The sequence below is a fragment of the Erythrolamprus reginae genome, chromosome 1, assembly GCF_031021105.1.
Source record: "Erythrolamprus reginae isolate rEryReg1 chromosome 1, rEryReg1.hap1, whole genome shotgun sequence".
NCBI lineage: Eukaryota > Metazoa > Chordata > Lepidosauria > Squamata > Dipsadidae > Erythrolamprus > Erythrolamprus reginae.
The window spans coordinates 122,422,422-122,443,895 of record NC_091950.1 but is presented as its reverse complement, the minus strand read 5'-3'; the positions used below and the strand labels follow the sequence as shown (position 1 = coordinate 122,443,895).

General features: G+C 38.6%; 1 protein-coding gene and 1 pseudogene across 3 annotated transcripts in view; both read right to left on the bottom strand.

Annotated features, from left to right (window-relative positions):
- The window catches only part of DENND2B (DENN domain containing 2B), a 189,750-nt gene that overhangs the window by 156,301 nt on the left and 11,975 nt on the right, over positions 1-21,474 (bottom strand). The window lies entirely within an intron of this gene.
- LOC139162841 (cytokine-inducible SH2-containing protein pseudogene) lies at positions 8,895-10,963 on the bottom strand (annotated as a pseudogene).

Here is a 21,474-nt window from a genome sequence, read left to right as displayed (position 1 = left end):
ATATGATGGATAAGTAAATAAATAAAGCAGACATAGCAAAGTAGCTTAAAACAAGAAGAGAAATAAAGTCAAATTAAAGAAAGGTAGGAGAAATTGCACGCAGGACAGAACAAAAGTCTTGTTTTGATGCACTCAATCTCCCACTTTTGAAGAATGTTATACTTAGTGTGCTGAGCCAAAGTTTATTCTTCTGGGAGCCTAGTTTTAGGAAAGCACAATCTGATGCATTTGTCACTCCTAGATAAACAAGATTTCTTCTGTCTTGCCATCTGTTGTGAAAAGTAATCAGACCAACTGAAAACCAGCAATTGACTCAGGATATTTTTGCAGAGACGTTTTCACTCTTTCAAACCCATAGCACTTCCCTCATGTCACCCTATAGTGTTCCTCACTACTTACTGCCAAAGAACCTCAGGAGCTAAAGTAACCACAGGAATTAAACTGGTTAACATAGAAACATAGAAGTCTGACGGCAGAAAAAGACCTCATGGTCCATCTAGTCTGCCCTTATACTATTTTCTGTATTTTATCTTAGGATGGATATATGTTTATCCCAGGCATGTTTAAATTCAGTTACTGTGGATTTATCTACCACGTCTGCTGGAAGTTTGTTCCAAGGATCTACTACTCTTTCAGTAAAATAATATTTTCTCATGTTGCTTTTGATCTTTCCCCCAACTAACTTCAGATTGTGTCCCCTTGTTCTTGTGTTCACTTTCCTATTAAAAACACTTCCCTCCTGAACCTTATTTAACCCTTTAATATATTTAAATGTTTCGATCATGTCCCCCCTTTTCCTTCTGTCCTCCAGACTATACAGATTGAGTTCATTAAGTCTTTCCTGATACGTTTTATGCTTAAGACCTTCCACCATTCTTGTAGCCCGTCTTTGGACCCGTTCAATTTTGTTAAACTTCTTGGGCACAGCTGCCATTTACTCACCAAACAGATGTTGTGAGTCCAGGATTCCCAAATTATGAGCCAGTTCTGTGAGAGAGTATGACTCCAACTAAAGACAGTATTTCTTCAGAATGAAATGGCTATTGCAGTGATGGTGAACCTATGGCACAGGTGCCGCAGGTGGCACACGGATCCATATCTGCCAGCACACAAGCCGTTGCCCTAGCTCAGCTCCAACATGCACGTGTGTGCCAGCCAGCTGATTTTTGGTTTGCACGGAGGCTCTGGGAGGGCGTTTCAACCTATTCTTCCCAATTCAGACACTTACACCCTATAGGAACCTGGACACATTTTGATATCACTTGATCAGTGCAATATGCAAAGATAACTGTGCCTGTGGATGACTTTTCAATGCATGACTTCACCCAGTAGCTTCATTTAGCTATTGAAAAAAAAATAGGGAGAGCTCTTATTCTCTTATAACTGAGGAACCTAGGTCATGATTTCTCCCCACTATCACCACTGACTGGAACTACTACAGAAGAATAGCCCTCAAACCGAACCCTCTCTAGAAGACTACCATGTAGACCTGAGCTGTCAAACCTGCAGCCTGTGGGCCAGATGCGTCACGCACTGGCCACACCCATGCCCGGTTTAGTGAAGGGGTGAAAAGTCCCGATACGTCGTGTGACGATGCACATTTGGCATCTGGTGTAGATGATTTCAAGGGCTGATGTGAAATCAAGTATCACCTGTAAGGTTTCACTCATCCATTAAGTATGATCAATGTTGTCTCTATACTATATTCCAGGTCTGAAACCAGTTAAAATAATACATTTCCCTCTGGGTCCTCCACCAACACGTTCTCAACAATCTTCTCCTCAAAGCGGACTTCTCAAGGACAAGGCGGACCACCATCACCTCCTCAAAGATATACTTCCCACCATCCTGACTATGTCTCCTGTCCTCTCCCTGGAGGCTTTTATCAACCGAAAAAGGAAGAGGTCCAGAGGTCAAAACATAATACTATTACGTTGGACTGTACTGGATAAGGAGATAACCCAAACCACAGTGACTCTTGGCATCAGAAAATGGACTCCTAGTTGCTAAGAGATTGCTCCTCCCTTCTCTAAGATATGAACTATATTTCTTTGTTACAGTTTATAGCAATACATCTTGAATAACTGAAGGAAACAAAACAACAAACATGGAGAAGCAGGCAAATTGAGGATTGTTATAGAGAGAGTTTGGTAAATGATTTATTAATGGAAACAGGTCAGCGATTCAATAATTTTCAACTAGTTGATTCTAGAGCTACAGTAATGCTGAAGTTTTCACTTAGTAACACCACAAAATATGGGAAACACATTTGTGCTACTTTCTACTGTAAGAATGAGAATTCTGAAAGGAGAAAAATGCATGTTTCCCTTTCCATTGCTTTGGATTAAAATAACCCTGCATTTCCTAGTCTACTCATACAGAGCTCTGGTGTCAGACAAGTTTTCAGAGTGCTAAAAATTACAGACATAGCTTGTTCAGGCGAATAAAAATAGAAGTGCAAGTATAACCAATCCCCAAAGTTTTCTCAGATTTAATTCTATTAGTGGCTGGGAACTGTAGCATTTAAAGTGTATGTTTAAAACTGCAATCTCAGAAACTCTAAGGAGTGTTTTCCTACAATTTCCAGAATTCCTCAGCCAACACAGGGGAATCCTGGGAATTAAAATCCATACCTCTTAACATTGCTGAAATTGAAAAATCACTGCTTTAAAGTATGTTTTGTTTTATTTCTGATCATGCATGTGTATTTCTCACATCTGCTGGATACATAAAGAATATTTTAAGAAGATTCAAATTTGGTCTTGATCTTATTTTTCTTGCATGTGCAGAAGGTAAAAGAACCCAAATGGCGTCATACGAGCAGGTGGGCGGAGCTTCATGCTCCCTTTGCGACCAGCTCTCTGACAACAGAGAGGCACGAGCAAATCGGGAGCATTTCACCGCAGCTCACTCCTAAAGATTTCTGGTAAACCCATCTGATATTCAAAGGCAAAAAAGGTTTTAGCATACTGATTATCAGTTTTTTAAAACAATGTTTTGCAAAAACAGTAGTGACTGCATAAGAGTGCTGAATATATTCAATAACATATTTATTTAGAGTACTTTCTGACTTAATTTGGACGAGACACATTAACTGTGCCTGAAACATGGTTCAGAAAAGAGAGTCACAGCATGCACCAGAAAGATCAATGATGATCTCATTCAGAGATTGAATCAGAAATTAAGAGATTCAGTGATGATCTAACTTAAAAGATGTCACAAAATGGCACTAAACAAAAATATAAGCGGGCTGTGGAGAGGTAGTCCTCGATTTATTATCACAATTGAGACCACAATTTCTGTTGCTAATGCAACATATGTATACAAAGTTTTGCTCCATTTTATTACCTTTCTTCCCACAGTTGTTAAGTGAAATTTGTTTCGCTCAGATGCCAAAAGGGTGTAAGTGTGCACGATAGTGTGCACACGCATGCTCACATCCATAATGCATGCACAACCCTCCCACGCTGCCCCTCCCATGCGTGCAAGGCTCACTGAAGCCTCTGGAGCCTCTGCAGAGTGAAAAATGCCCCAATCGGAAATTCATTGGGTCCATTTTTCACCATCCACAGGCTCTCGAGACTTTCCTGAAGTGGACAATCCAAGGGTAAAATTTTTGGGATCTGGTGACGAAAACACAGAGTCAGGTAGTGAGTTCCAGGCATTAACCACTTTGTTTCTAAAGTCGTATTTTTACAGTCACGTCCGGGACAGTTCACTTTGAATTTACCGTATATCTGTTGTGTATTGTTGTGGTTGAAGCTGAAGTAGTCATTGACAGGTAGGATGTTGTAGCAGATAATTTTATGAGCTATGCTTCAGTCATGCCGAAGGCGACATAGTTCTAAGCTTTCTAAGCCCAGGACTTCAAATCTGGTTGCGTAGGGTATTATGTTGCGAGTAGAGGAGTGGAGGGCTCTTCTAGTAAAGTACGTCTGGACACTTTCTAATGTATCGATTATAATTAAATTTTATATTTATTTATTTTTATTTTATTTTATTTATTTATTTATTTTGTCCAATACACAATACATATTGAAGAGAATAGACATGAAGTACAGTATTATATATAAAGAAAAGATATAAAAATAGGAGAAGATATATGAAAGGGAGAAAAGATATATGATATATGAGATAAGGAGAGACAATTGGACAGGGGATGAAAGGCACACTAGTACACTTATGTACGCCCCTTACTGGCCTCTTAGGAACCTGGAGAGGATAGTCTAAGGGAGAAATGTTGGGGGTTAGGGATTGACACTACTGAGTCAGGTAATGAGTTCCACACTTCGACAACTCGATTGCTAAAGTCATATTTTTTACAGTCAAGCTTGGAGCGATTAATATTAAGTTTGAATTTGTTGCGTGCTCTTGTGTTGTTGTGGTTGAAGCTGAAGTAGTCATTGATAGGCAGGACGTTGCAGCATATGATTTTATGGGCAATACTTAGATCCAATTGACAGGGACAGTTTTAGCCCGCGTAGTGCTTTTTCAACGTTGTCTGCAGTGAAGTCTATTTGTGTTAAATAGTTGTATTTTAGATGGGCCTGAGGCTTCGTTTTATGTTTTGGGATAAAATGAAGCAGTGGCTGTAATTATTTACTGGAGAGGATATGCATTCTTCTGATCTGTGGTATCCTGAAGCTGTATCAGTATTACTAGCTGCACTTCTCCCCCCCTTTTTGCATATGTTTAACCCAGTCTCCTGAACGCTTCCTGTGGATTTCCATTAAGAGAAATACGATGATTGGTAGATGTGCTGAGGAAGAAAGTCTATGAACTTCAGCAAGAAACAAAGGTCATGTTTTAATAACATCGGTGGGAAAAGATCATTTAGCACACAGTGAACTTTAAAAGATTTTTGGACAACTGGGTTCATGATTTCCCTAGTGATTAAATTCCAGGAGGAGAATATTCTCTTTGGATCCCATAAGAAGGTTGAAAACTTTTTCAATTATCCTAAATCAGCAGCAGATGGAATGAACAGGAAGTATGCTCCATTCCAGAATAGAAGCCTTCCATTTCATCACGTGCAGCATTCAGACATATTGAAAGCAGCTAAGGGTAATCCAGTTAACCCTGTTAAACAAACGTCTTTGAGATTAAGGTTGGACTTAAACCAAAGTATGAATTCCTCAGCTGGCTAATTTCACATCAAGGACAGCTAAATGTTCTCTTTACCAACTCCAACAGAACAGATGTGGGTAAAGTGACAAATTTCATACAGCTATCTGATTTATTCAGAATTGCTTTCTATGACAGTCATTAAGTGTCGTACCTCATGATTCGTGACAAATGTATATTTTCTTTTATGTACACTGAGAGCATATGCACCAAAGACAAATTCCTTGTGTGTCCAATCACATTTGGCCTATAAAAAATTCTATTCTATTCTATTCTAGTTCTATTCTTTCTCAGTCTCAGAACAAATTGTTGATAAAGTTCCCTTTATTGTCCTTCACAGTGCAGCATCATTGCAGAAAGAGATTTCTATAAGAGCACAAGACTCAACCCCACCCTGTCCCTACCCTTAAATCTTCTCTCATTGCTTTAGGACTAAGCTTCACATGAGAATGCAGAAACTTGCACATAGGTTTCTGTGCGATGACATGGATGTTATTCCTGTTCATGTTAATTCACAAATGACTCACATGAGCACTTGGGGCTACATTCGCATGAGTGTCATGGGCGCTCAGGGCCTCACTTCGTGTGAACCACATATGTGCAGGCACACACCTGTCCCTCCCACAAAATCATCCCCTATTCCCCTCGCTCCATTCCTGTTCTGGTCTGCCAACTCAGAAAAGGTTGGAGAACTCTGACTTACCGAATATCAGAATAGAATAGAGAACATTTAGAATAGAATAGAGAACAAGAATAGAAAACATTGAAGATTGTAGTTTGTTTGTTTTTACATTCTTGTAATTTTTCCACTTTGAGGGTATTCAAATTTATCAGCAGCATTTTCCCTCAACCTGCAGAGGGAGCATGCAATTAGACTTCTTGTAAACAAGCTTTTTTTAACCCATTTATTAATTTGTAGTGCTTACGTATCATCAATTCCAGAAGAATTCAGTGGTTTATAACGCTCCGAGTCTACGGAGAGGGGCGGTATACAAATCTAATGAATGAATGAATGAATGAATGAATGAATGAATGAATGAATAAATAAATAAATAAATAAATAAAGATATTATTATTAAAACAGAGTCAATAGCACTATATTGGGTCTCCAACCTTGGCAACTTTAAGACTTCTGGACTTCAACTCCCAGAGTTCCCAGCAAGCTGGCTGAGGAACTTTGGGAGTTGAAGTCCACAAGTCTTAAAGTTGCCAAGGTTGGAGACCTCTGCAATATATCACAACAAAGCTTTAGTATCTACATTAAATGAACATGCCCACTTTTGAATATCATTCCCTGGAGATCGTTGGCCATTCTCTTAGACCAGTGTTTCCCAACCTTTGCAACTTGAAGTCCAGATATCTTCAAGTTGCCAAGGTTGGGAAACACTGTCTTAGACTACTCTCATCACTGATGGCCCTTCAGGAGTCATTGAAAATGTTGTCTTCACCTATTGGACTGGACCTTGAAAGCAATTGTCTATTGTTTTATCATTTTCAGCTTTGTAAAGTCAACCATGAAAAAATTGGTCTTGTCAACTTAGAGCTACCATGCATGTGCTACAAAACCTTAAGTAGCCACTAGATAGCAGGGAAGAGATTTTTAAAAATCCATCTTTGTTGTTTTCTAGGGTTTGCTAGATATTTATGACACTTGTACGCTATTAAAACATGAGCAGTTAACTGCATACTAGTGTCTAAGCATCTTAATTAAAGTGTGCACAGAAAGATCATTATACAGTAAAAACTAATAAGGATAGAATTAAAATGCCATAATTTAGAATATCAACAATAGCAATAATCATAAAACTCTTTATCAACAACCACAATTGGCATTATTTTATTCTCTGAATACACTTCAAAAAAATTCCATTCTCTAATTTTCTTCTCTAATTTCACTACTACTACGGTCACAACTGTTATCATGAGAAGATCTATCATCCAAAATTCTTGGGAGAATGGAAAAAGGAACTTGCTGGGTGAATTCAAGGCAACTATGAACTTAGGAAGATATTCTCATTATTTCAAACAATTTCTACATAATGAACTGCTACTTGTATGCAATTTATTTCTTGAATATTGCTTTTCCCTTTGTTTGGCTTTAAGCTTCTTTGTGCAATCACTACCCTAGTTCATACTGCACTGCGCCATAATGTAATTTCTTTTTATAGCATATTGGGAAAATCCAATCATTGTAATTTATAAATCTTCATTTAAGTCTTAGCATCTTATAGAAACTGTTTGATGGGGTATGCAAATCAGTGAATCTCTCTTTATGCAATCACGCCACCCAAAGTTCCCACAGCAAGAAACATTCCAAAAGAACATAGCATAAGGTGGCAGGACAAAACCTCCAAGCATTCTGGCTCTGGCCTGATATACAGCATCAGATGTGTTGGGATTATAACATCCAGAATTGTCCATCAGCAAAGCAAATTAGAATTCAGGATGCTGTAGTCCCCATCCAAAGGATGCTATGTTAGAAAAGACTACCCTAGGATTTGACCCCTTCCTATTGCACACACAGATAGCACAGGCGTTCATTGTTGAATTATAAAACTATGAAAGTATATATAACTCTCATAAGGATTTTGACATATATGAAGACATATATGACAACACAAATTCTCCATCCCCAACTACTGTTGACATAAGACAGAGGAAGGAGTGGAAGGCAGAATTAATGCAAAGAATTCTTTCTTACTCTTGTATACCCAATGATGTATTAGTTTAGCTTCCTAATAAATAAATATAAGGTGCATTAAAGCAATTGGGAAAGATGGAAGCTGGAGTGGCAATTAATTCCTGCTATCCTCTCTACCCGATTTGACAAGGAAGCAGCGGGTGAGAGGGCATATTGGATTGGATTTTATTGTACATTATTTATGATTGTTGTTAGCCGCCCCGAGTTTTCGGAGAGGGGCGGCATATAAATCCAATAAAACTTGAAACTTAAAACTTGAATTTTCACCCAGATCAGGAAGCAAAAGCCAGCGGAGGAAGCAGCGGATAGAAATATGTAGAAGTCTTCACTGAGTAATTTAACAACAAATCATTTGGATCTAATTAATTCAAAATAGGAATATCCTCTTGAAAGAGGGAGGGAGAAAAAAGGGGGCTTTCTGATCCAAGGTCTATAAACTTGGAAAGAATAAGTAATCTCTTTGTTAACCTAATAGGAATTAAAGCCGTTGTGTTGATTGTAATTGGAGTCAAACATTTATACACTTCCAATATATTTATGTTTGACTATGAATGCATCAAGACAAATGATAGAATAGCCAGAAGACTTGATTCAAGTCCATAATGAACTACTTCAAGTCACATAGCTATGCCCATCTTTAAATGATTTTCTTGTAAAAGGAAAAGAAGGGTACTCTAGATGTACTCAAAAGTAGGGGGGAGTAATTACCATGGAAATAAAATAATACCGTTCTGAGGCTTGAATGTTCCTGATACAATTGTGATTCCACAGTTCAATCGTCTGCACAACCCAAAAGTAGTTCTGCAAAGCTAATCAGAGAAAGAAGAGATGCCTTGAGCTTTCGGCCTTGACTTTGTGTACTTGTGCATAGTGCTTCTTCCATGGCACAAACATAAAAGTAAGTAATTGAGAAAAATAATCTCTTCTGTTGGCAAAAACAATTTGTTTACTGTGCCTGCTTAAGAATTCAATTCCACCAGTGGATTAAAGCCATTCCGTTGCCAGAATGAAATCCAATGTTTTCAATGCTACTTCTGTTGCTTGACCCAGGCAGACTAAGAATGTGTCTTTAAAGTTGGTTTGTCTTTCCAGTGCATCGATTGACTTGTAGAATAGAATAGAATAGAATTTTTATTGGCCAAATGTGATTGTTTGCACAAGGAATTTGTCTTGGTGCATATGCTCTCAGTGTAGTCGGCAGAGGTGCTACAAGCTGGGAGAAATGTCCTTGTGGCTCAGTGGCTGGATGATATACTCTCATCTCCTTGGGTGAAGAAGGCAAAAGCATGGTGGACAGGTAAGGAGCATCACTCCTGCTCTCCATAGTACAAAAAAGAACATAATGCTGGCTCAGACTAACCACATCAGGAAAGACCAAAACCCAAGGTTTGAAGAAGGAATCGGTGCCTAACTGGAATTTGCTATCAGTGTATTTAACATCTATATTAGTAGGGCCTCAAATGGTCTTTACTAATAGTGTGAACAGGTAGCTGAGATGAACATTGTCCTGCACCAGAAAAGTCCCTTCTGGCATCTTCTGGAGCAGCTGCTTGGCTTCACCAGATGTCATAAAACCCAAAGACTAGCCGGATTCTTGCAGAAATAAGAACTTTCTGACATTGCACAACAGATCCTTCTCTGGGTCTTGTGTTTGAGGTGAGTTGTTTTCAAGCAACTTCCTTCAGAAAGGGAGGCTACATGACCTACTCCAACACTGGGGGCAAGCTGCCCCCAGGATGGGGGGGATGCCATTCCAATAGCGGAAATGGAGCTGTGCGCACAGCTCCAACTAACTGGCGGTCGGGCGGACATACCTGGTACAAGATTTGCTTCCTCTGCATGCACAGGAAGCCTGGAGGCTGTTGGGGCCTGGATGGGTGTCAACAAACTCAAAGTCAACCCAGACAAGACGGAGTGGCTGTGGGTCTTGCCTCCCAAGGACAATTCCATCTGTCCATCCATTACCCTGGGGGGGGGAGAATCATTGACCCCCTCAGAGAGAGTTTGCAACTTGGGCGTCCTCCTCGATCCACAGCTCACATTAGAGAACATCTTTCAGCTGTGGCGAGGGGGGCGTTCGCCCAGGTTCGCCGGGTGCACCAGTTGCGACCCTATTTGGACCGGGAGTCACTGCTCACAGTCACTCATGCCCTCATCACCTCGAGGCTCGACTACTGTAACGCTCTCTACATGGGGCTACCTTTGAAAAATGTTCGGAAACTTCAGATCGTGCAGAATGCAGCTGCGAGAGCAATCATGGGCTTTCCCAAATATGCCCATGTTACACCAACACTTCGCAGTCTGCATTGGTTGCCGATCAGTTTCCGGTCACAATTCAAAGTGTTAGTTATGACCTATAAAGCCCTTCATGGCACCGGACCAGATTATCTCAGGGACCGCCTTCTGCTGCACGAATCCCAGCAACCAGTTAGGTCCCACAGAGTGGGTCTTCTCCGGGTCCCGTTAACTAAACATTGCCGCTTGGCGGGACCCAGGAGAAGAGCTTTCTCTGTGGCGGCCCCGGCCCTCTGGAACCAACTCCCGCCAGAGATTAGAATTGCCCCCACCCTCCTTGCCTTTTGTAAGCTGCTTAAAACCCACCTCTGCCGCCAGGCATGGGGGAACTGAGATACTCTTTCCCCCTAGGCCTTTACAATTTTATGCATGGTATGTCTGTATGTATGTTTGGTTTTTATATTAATGGGTTTTTAATTGTTTTCATTATTTGATTATTATTGTACGCTGTCTTATTATTGCTGTTAGTCGCCCCGAGTCTCCGGAGAGGGGCAGCATACAAATCCAATAAATAAATAAATAAATAATAAAATCTCACTCAAGGACATACGCACAGAAGCAAAAAACCTGCAAAAATCACCAAAATCTTAGTCGTGCGCATCCTTGCATGAGATTTTGCTTCCTGCCCATGCACAGGAAGCAAATCTCACACCGGGCGTGCACACACAGCCCACGCCCACCACAACTGCCTGCCCACATTCGCCGACCGCATGGAGGCATCCCGGTAAACAAAGGTAAGTGCAGCCCCTCACTGTGCAACATGTTCACTGCAAAGCCTTCACCTGATAGCCTTGGGAGCATCTCCTCAACTACCAAAGGGTTGGATCTAGTATCCACTGTCATAATCTGTGTAGATTTATTCGGTCAGAACCAATTGGGCTGGTACAATTGAGCCTAAAGTTTCTGTTGCAATCTGAGACATTTGTTAAGTAAATTTTGCCCCATTTTATGACCTTTTCTTGACACATTTGTGAAGTGAAACAATGCAGTTATTAAATTAGTAATGCATTTATTTGTTTATTATTTGTTTATTTCTTTGTTTTGTTTGTTTGATTAATTGATTTTTATGCCACCCTTCTCCTTAGACTCAGGGCGGCTTACAACATGTTAACAATAGCACTTTTTTAACAGAGCCAGCATATTGCCCCCACAATCCAGGTCCTCATTTTACCCACCTTGGAAGGATGGAAGGCTGAGTCAACCTTGAGCCAGTGATGAGATTTGAACCGCTGACCTGCAGATCTACAGTCAGCTTCAGTGGCTTGCAGTACAGCACTCTACCTGCTGCGTCACCTGGGCTCTTTTAAGTGTTAAGTGAATCTGGCTTCCCCATTGACTTTGCTGGTCAGAAGTTCACAAAGGGGGATCACATGACCCCAGGACATTGCAACTGTCATAACTACGAGCCAGTTGCCAAGCATCTGAATTTTAATCACAAGACCCTGGGGATGCTGCAATAGTTGCAAGTATGAAAAATGGTAATAAGTCACTTTTTTCAATGCCGTAATTTTGAACAGTCACTAAGTGAACAGTTGTAAGTCGAGGACCATCTGTACATACAATTTTTTTCCTTCACTAGGTGTATGTTGTCTATTTCCAATTCCTGATGTTATAGTATCCAGGTAGAACTAACATGCTACAATGAGCTTAGAACCAAGACGCCTAAAACACGATTTAAGTATTGCCCACAAGATCATATGCTGCAACGTCCTACCTGTCAATGACTACTTCAGCTTCAACCGCAACAACACAAGAGCACGCAACAGATTCAAACTTAATATTAACCGCTACAAACTTGACTGTAAAAAATATGACTTTAACAATCGAGTTGTCGAAGCGTGGAACTCATTACCAAACTCAATAGTGTCAACCCCTAACCCTCAACATTTCTCCCTTAGACTATCCAAAATTGACCTCTCCAGGTTCCTAAGAGGTCAGTAAGGGGCGTACATAAGTGCACCAGTGTGCCTTTCGTCCCTTGTCCAATTGTCTTTCCTTTATCTCATATATCATATATATTTTCTTCCTTTCGTGTATCTTCTCCTCTATTTTATAGTTTTCTTTATATATATTACCTCATGTCTATTCTCTTCAATATGTATTGTGTATTGGACTAGATAGATAGATAGATAGATAGATAGATAGATAGATAGATAGATAGATAGATAGATAGATAGATAGATAGATAGAATGATAGATAGATAGAATGATAGATAGATAGATAGATAGATAGATAGATAGATAGATAGATAGATAGATAGATAGATAGATAGATAGATAGATAAATAAATAAATAAACAAGCCCTGATTAAGAGACACTCGTCACAATTACTTTTTCATTTCACCCGTTTCCCAAACTAATTCAAGAACAAAATTAGGTAGGAGATGAGTGGAAGGCAAATCCCAGGACAGGAAAAGGTTTTATTTGTACACACACTTTTCACTTCCAAAATATAATTTTTTTTAATATCCAAAACTTCTTTCATATCTCTGTTAAAGCTAATCTACCACCAATTTTCATTTGCACCATTTTCCCTGAGATTCAATTGTCTTCCTCCCTCCCTCCATCTTGTCTGGGGTTTTTTTCATTCTTTGGATTGTTAGTAAGTGTGTGTGTATATATACATAAGCTGTGTGTGTATCCTCCTTGCTACACAATCACTCTGCATATCAGAAATGATGTTTTGTAAATAAAAAAAGTCCCTCCCCCAAAAAACAGCACTCCAAATGCACAGGTCAAAAAGCAACAGCATGAAGTTACAGTCTGATACTCGTGTAAATTTAACACTGTCTGCATTCCTGCCAATTTGGCAGCTTCCTTGGTAAGCCACGAGTCTAACTTACAGACATGGTAGATGCAATCAGCATTTTGATTTATTTGGTCTTCTTTTACCAGAATATTTGATCAAGTGCCAAAGTTGAATTATTCAAATTTGCTGATTGTATTTTTCCATTTCCCGTAGGTTAGGCCCAAGGGTTTAGTGGCAAGTGATGCAGTGCGCATAGGTTTCACTGAAATACAAACAGAAAACCTTCTTCTCTTCCTTATCAAACAAATAGTTCAGTACATTAATGCATTTCAAAGCAGTTCATGCAGCTCTGCCTCATATCAGAACTATATACCGGTAGACACATGTACACTAGAAGAGTGAGCCTCACCAAATTCAGTGAGAATTATCCCCAGAATATGTGGGCACATTTACACTTGAAATCTGTAGTTTCATATCCATTTACTTTGCAGTAAACTCCACTGAACTCTAGAACGTACTTAAAATGTTGTACATTATGGAGAAACTGAAAGAGATCATTTTTTTGTTACATGTATAATAGAGACCAATTCAGGGAAGAGGGGTGGCCAACTGGGGAAAGATAACAGGAAATACTTTATTCATATATCACATATGGATTTCATTTTCTTGCCACCAGCTGCAATGATCAACACCAACAAGGAGTTTTTTAAAAAATGTATTAAAGTCATAGAGAACAAAAACACCGTCTGCTAGCAAAGGCTACCTTCAATATTATGTATGTTTACATTATATATTTGTGTTGAACTGCCAGATGAATGACATATAGTGGTAGGATTCCAAAAAAAATTAGTGATGGTTCTGTGGGCATGGCTTGGTGGGTGTGGCATGGCTTGGTGAGCATGACTTAGGGAAAGATACTGTAAAATCTCCAGTCTCACCCAACTCCAAAGGGAGGTTACTGCAAAATCCCCATTTGCTCCCAATCAGCTGGGATTCGGAAGGCAGAGAATAGAGGGGACAGGGGCAGTCAGAAGTGGTATTTACTGCTTTTGCAAACCGCTCAAAATTTCTGCTATCAGTTCTCCAAACTGCAAAATTTCTGCTACAGGTTCTCCAGAATTGGTCAGAACCTTCTGAAGCCCATCTCTGGTGACATATAAATTTAATAAACATAGGTAAATCCTTGACTTACAACAGTTTGTTTAGTGATCATTCAAAATTACAGTGGCACTGAAAAAAGTGACTTAACTATTGAAGCATCCCCTTGGTCGCATGATCAAAATTCAAACACTTGGTAACTGAGAGTTGCAGTGTCCTGAGGTCATGTGATCACTTTTTGCAATTTTCTGACATACAAACGTAATTGAGAATCCAGACTTACATGTTATTAATTTAAAAACTGCAGTGATTCACTTAATTACTATGACAAGAAAGGTTGTAAAATGGGGCAAAATTAACTTTATAAATGCCTTGCTTAGCATTAAGTGAATGTGACAGGGTCTAATATTGTCTACATTTACAATGCCTAGACAAAAAACACAAGCACATTCAGAATATCTCAGCCTGTTTTTTTCCCATCAAACTCCTACCACCTCAAGGATTCTCTGGGAAAATAAAGGGAAAGGCTTTTGTAAACTAACTCAAAGACTGAGACTGCATTCAGCAACAAAGAGAGATAGTACCGTCATTCCCTGAAAATAAGACCCTGTCTTATATTTTTTTTGAACCCTGAAATAAGCGCTTGACCTTTTTGCCATGCACTTAAAAGCTCAATAGGGCTTATAATCAGGGGATGTCTTATTTGGGGGGGAAACAGGATAGTTGGGGGGAAAGCAACATTGCCAATTTGTAGTTTATTAGTTTTCTATATAAGTTCTGCAGCAAAGGCAAACTACATTTAAGGCACTCTCAGTTGATGACATTCTGTCCCCTTCTTATTTTCAAGGGGGGGGGGGGGAAACAAAAATCCTTGTAAGTGTTTATATTACCATTCTTTAGACCCCTCTCCTATGCTGCAGACTGGTACAGATCTACCAAGAACCCGGAATTTGGGTTCCACAGCAAGCGCGTGTCTTGCACTATAGCAGGAAGCTGGGAGGTGGGCCAAGTTGCGCTTTCACCCAGTAAGAATCCAGATGGTCATCTCTATTGACAAGAAATACAACTCAGATGTTTTGGGGAAAGCTTTCCCTATTAGCATAGACACCCAAGTGATATGAGAGAGGAAAATAACATATTTGCAAGGTGCTAGCAGAATTATTTGTAGTATCAGAACCCTCATTCTGACATACTTCAAGATTAAAAAATTGTACCCACATTCTATTTTAACATTATCTCTTTCTTCCCCCTGAAAAAAAACTGAACACCTTAAAGGTGAGCTTAATTATTAACATGATTTGCTAAATGAAAAAAGATCTTCCTAATATTTCTGTAACTAACCACTGGTTGGAATCAAGGACAAGATGAAAAATCTGACCGTGGGAAATTGGGACAATTTTTAAAAAGAGAGAGGAGGAGACAAGGGGAACAATCAGATTTGGTAATATTATCATGACATTCTGTTATTTTTGAGTTCTTCTGCCTTGCTTTGTGTTTTCCTACAAGGAGGGTGACCTTGGATACGCCTCATAGTGAGCAGTAGAAAAAATGTTGCTTGATAAGGCCTGGCTGCTGTTTTAAATAAACTGAAGTTACTAAAACAAGTTATAAAAAGAGGTAAATTGTTTGAAAATGATTCCATTCAATCTTATTATCCCGTTTAGCCAGCAGATAAAACAATAAGAGAGAAAGAAACAAGAGAAAGAAAAAACACATAAAAAGCAAATAATCCTATATATATGTCTCCTTTTCCACTTTGGATTCCCTGCAGAATGTTGGTACAAAATAACCAAACTTCAGCAAGCAAGAATTCACTGTAGAAGTTATCTAATTAACCAGGAACTACTGCTAAAAATTGGATTTCAGATTATTTTTGTAGTTTACAGGGAGAAAAATGTATAGAACTGAAAATTATGTGACAGACACAATAATTTTGGATGCTTCTTCTTTTAAAAAAATGAACTGTAATTTACAAAATTATATCTGGGTGATACAACTTGTGCCCTCTGGTCCTAGTATTAGCCCCAAACAGTCTATAGTACAATAATTAATGCACAGGTAAAAATGTTAAATACACAGGAGCAATCTTATTAATTTAACAGTAATTAAATTAAATTAAAATTAGAGATTTTGTTAGTTTCATGTTGATTCTCCTTACTTTTTAAAGATTCTAATCTTTCCTTATTTTTTGGTGTGTAGAAAAGGGCACAAGCAAAAATTATAGAGAAGATGCTCTAGATAGCTGACTAGATAGGCAGTCTAAAATACATGCAATAGAAGAGTATTTTAGTAGGGTAACACTAAGAAAACTAGTTTTCTACATTTAATATCCTAATATTATTGAGGCTTTAAACATCCAGTCAATATAAAAGTATGCTGTGCAATCTTGATAAACCCAACTCAAAATTATTTAGTCTCTTGAGGCTTGTACAGGCAAGATGTTTTGCCTGCAATGACTTTCATATTGTTATGGAATACGAAAGCAACTCTGTAGGCATATAGATTTCTTAACTTACTAAAACATAACATTTACAACTTGGTGAAATGAGAGAAAAAAACACCTCTAAACCTATTCACACCAGACATTCAGAATAAAGGATATGTAAGGGGTGTACATAAGTGCACTGGTGTGCCTTTCGTCCCCTGTCCAATTGTCTTTCCTTTCTCTCACTTATCATATATATTTTCTTTCTTTCATATATCCTCTCCTCTAAGTTCACTTTACCCTTATATATATTACTACATGTCTATTTTTCTTCCTATGTATTTGTGTATTGGACAAATGAATAAATAAAAATAAATAAAAATAAAAATTTCAAACATTTGAAATCTTCACTGAAGAATTCTGAAGGATCAGGACTTTTTCCAGAACAAATGAAAATCAGACCTTAACAGACACTTAAGAAAGCAAATAGAAAATTAAGGTTTTATAGGTCTTCTGTACACTTACCAAAGAGTGAATTCTATTGAACATAGTGGGACTTAATTCTGCAGATAGTTCCGTGGAATGCATAGCATATCAGTTAGTTCAAAGCTAGACAATACCAAATCTAAAAATAGATGGAGTTTAGTAGTGGGTTCTAAAACCCTTTACTATGGGTTTGCTCATGCACTTGAGAACACACGACACTTCTGTACAAGCACAGAACCATTCTGGATGGGTGGGTGGAGCCTCCTGCCACTGGTGCTATCGATTCTTAGAACCGGGCCGAACCAGGACCAACCCACCGCTGATGGAGTTACCTGTAATATAGAAATAGCACTTAGACTTATATACCATCCCTTGGTATTTTACAGCACTCTCTGAGCAGTTTACAAAGCCGACATGTTGCCGCCAACCATCTGGGTTTTCATTTTACTAAGCTCAGAAGGAGGAAGGTTTACTTAACCTCAATCTCCATCAGGCTCCAACTCCAAAGTGTAGGCAGAGTTAGTCTGCAATACTGCATCCTGACCACTGTGCCACCAGGGCTCAATGCACAATATACGGTAATCTATTTACAGCCAGCTGTATGTTTTCCCCAAATATATAACCTCATATAGCCACCCAGTTCCTCATTCATATTCTTTGGTATCTTTACTTCTTTACATACACAGTCTGCACATGCAAATACTGAAAGTATATTAAGGGTCAGTACTCACAAAAGAAATTTCACCTCCAATATCTACATACATCCCACTCCCACCAACCTTTCCCAATTATCTGGAGAGAGTTTCAAGTTGTTTGGCTGATACACAGTAAAGTACTTACAGATCTCAATAAGATGGGAAGCCTTGGGGAAAAAAACCAGAATACCTAAAAGTACTTAGTAAATAAAAATCTACAGAGAACTGGGTGGACACAGGTGCTGGGGTGGGGCTTATGTTCCAAAACATATACAAAATATAAATATAAATACACACACACACATACAGAGACCAAACACAACTACAGAGCTTCTGTTAAGGAGCGTGCAGAGTGTTCTCTCTAAGTTGTTCTCTTGAAGTTATCTTAAGATCTCTTAAAGCTACATTTAAGCATATATTGTTAGTTTGTTTTATGTATTACCAAATCCAACCAGTTATGTACATAGTACTAACAGCTTCAGTCACCCATTTACTCTCTCCTCTTTTCCCTTTCCTTTTTATTCTTTCCATCATCCTACTTTTCTGTCTTCCCTCTTTGAAACGTAGGAAGAACCTGCTTTTCCAAAACTTCACAAGTCAAATGAAAAATGAATATTAAAACAGATTTTTAAGATACCACAACATGTACCAAAAAGTCATATTATGTAGTTTGCACATATACCAAGATTAACATATTGGGTTCATGCCCATATAGCAGAAAAGTACATACTGTATAACTGGTTATCAGTTTTGCATCCTACTAGGTGCAGGGAGAATTCCATTTCTGTTGCTCGACATTCACTCTGCATTGGTTAAAAACACGCCAAAGAATTGCAAATCAGAGAAATCTCCGGAATTACGTTTCCCCAAAGAATCAGCTTCTATTCTTTTGGCTCTCAACAAGATATTTGCACATTGCTTCTTATACAGTATTTTTATCTCCAGTTAAGAAAAAAAACCCTGCACCTTCCACAAAGCAAGGAGTTCAACTGTCAACATAAATCATTTAAAGATCCTATCAGATTTGGGTCTTTACATACAACATTTCCATATTTGGTGGAAGCATTATGCACTGCTAGAATCTAAAACTGGAATAGATGCATTTCCTCTTTATGAAATACACACACACAGGGAAAAATTAGGATCATATCTAACTTCCCAATAGATTCTCAACTAATGGTTGTAGTGTGTGAAGTGTTTCCACTCAATGATCCAACCACGAACTCCGCTACGCTGCTCCACTATTCCCTATTTTCTTTTAAACTCTATTTGTCTTAACTTTTACCAACTTGCCATTCAGCATTCCTAACTTGTTTTATCATTCCTAATGAGGATCTCATATACCTCAATTAAGAGGATGTCTGATCTTCTCTCTTTCTAGTCTTTGCTCTTCCACAATGAGCTACAAGGAGAATTGCGACAGAATGATGGCACTTTAGGGATTTAATCTCTTCATGTGTACACCCACGCAAGTTATGATGTTCTGACCATACAACAGACATGACATAATCTATTGAGGACAATGTTGCCGTATCTCCACCCCTTTTCCCATCCTGCACATTACACAACTACTGCATCTGACATTTTGAACAGGAAATGTCTTAGTTTCTTCTTAGTATTAAGTGTGCCTGTTGTTGTTTTAAGTACAGAACCTCAGGAATGTAAAAAGAATTCAATATGCCTGCAACTCTGGACAAAAGCTTAGCTTGCATCCTAACAAATAAGAGTTAAGGATTGGATAGAGGTCCTATTGATTTCTCCTAGGAATGATCAATTTTGCACTTTGAACTAATCAGATAATCATAATCAGGATATCTGCTGACTCAATTTATTTCTTATTACAGTAATCAATAAGAGCAAAAAAGTAACTCCCCCCCCCCCCAAAAAAAAGTGTTTTAACTCAGGATGAGTAGTGGAAATACCGTACATACACCAGTACTGATAGTTAAGTTCTGCTGGTTTGAATGTTGTCTACTCATTGAGTTATTCATAGAACAAACCCAAGGAATCATTGCAAAGAGCAGTTAATTAAGGATAAGAACCATTTGATCACAGAAAAAGCAGAGCCACCCTAGAAACAGCAATAGTACTTAGACTTATATATCACTTCATAATGCTTTACAGCCCTCTCTAATGCAGACAATGGCATTCCCAACATTGCCTAACTTCCCAGTGGCAAATTCTTTTAGGATGTCCAACTGCAGCATTATTCTTCCCACATTAGCATAAAGATTGCTAGGCACTCTGCTGCTCTCCTTGTTAACAAAAGGATGGAAAACGTAATGGGGAAAACATTGTGACAAAGAGGCAAAAAAATTAGATAAAGGCATAGGAGATTATTCTTACAAGAAGTTTCCTGGGAAAGTTCTTTTTTCTATTCCCCTTCAACAAATAGCAATATTTTTCCTTCTATACCAAAACTTGTTATGTTGTTTTATTTTGTTGTATCCTAATTTTACTTTTCTTCATTGTTGCTTTCTCCCCACCTCCTTTTTTGGAGGTCAATCCTCCTTGTGAAAACTTCCTGGCAAATCCACCTGGCTTCATGCCTTTCATCTCTCCAGAAACACCAATACTTAATGCTTAATTTCCAATTTGGCAATCTCACAATTATCAAGATTTGACTTAGAATCATAAAATATAGAAACATAGCTCTAACCTCTAACTTTGAATATCTGGAGAAGCAGATAATAATTAAAAACCCTAATATCCCTTAGCTATTTCCATTCAACATGTGAAATCATAGTATGATGTTCTTGCTGCGTTTTATCCTGCTGTGTGTGAAGATAAGCATTTTGGCTTCTAAAATAAGCAAAAATCACTGAAATCTCATTCACACAAGTGTCTTCACGTGAGATTTCACTTGCTGTGCATGTGCAGAAGCCAAAGCTCACATGGGTGCGTGTGGGCTGCATGCACATCACAAAAATTGCTACCGGAACGAAGCACCTTACCATTCCAGTAGCAGGCCATCACTGCCTCTGACCTTTGGTTTGTGATACAGAATGTTGTGTGAATCCAACCAATTGCACTTTATTCAGTAAACTATGGTGAAGTAAAGCATCAATTAGCATATTGTGTGAATTCAATCATAATATTGCTAGAATATATTATTATTATTATTATTATTATTATTATTATTATTATTATTATTATTATTATTGCAGAGATAACATGCCATAATATTAATGGTGCATTTTTGGAGTTGGGTGTTTTTTTAAAAAAGTATTGATCAGGATTTGCCCAAACAGATAGCATTATAGGTAGTTCTCACCATACAACCATAATTGGAACCAGTATTTCTGTTGCTAAGCAGGAAATGATTGTTAAGGGAGTCATGCCCAATTTTACAGCCTTTTTTGCAATAGTTGGTAAGCCCACTGCAATGTTAAACAACTCATCTAGCTGTTAAATAAATTTGGCTTTTCCTCATTGATTTTGCTTTTCGAAACCAGCTGGCCATAAAAGGCAATCATATGACCACACATTACTGCAATCATCACAAATACATTCTGGTTGCCAAACCCTGAATGTATGAACCCTCCATGTAACCATGGAGTTGCTATGATGGTCATAAGTGCAAAGACTGGTTGTAACTCACTTACAGCCCATTTATGCAGCTTCAGATTAAATCAAGCTTCGTTGCAGGGGTAGATTTCTCCTGGTTCAGACCAGATGACCTGAACCATCAGCGACCCATTGCTGATGTAATTTTGGCATCATGGATCTGGTTCTCTCTGTGCCGGTCAGTGCTCACCGCCAACTTTTTTCCCTGAATTTCTGGGCGATTTTCCTGTGCCTGGATGACTTCTCCTCATTCTAAGCTGTGAAAAAAGCCCTCTCACCCACCCCCAGGTTAATACCGATCTTTATTTCTTCACCCCCGAATCACAGCTGAGC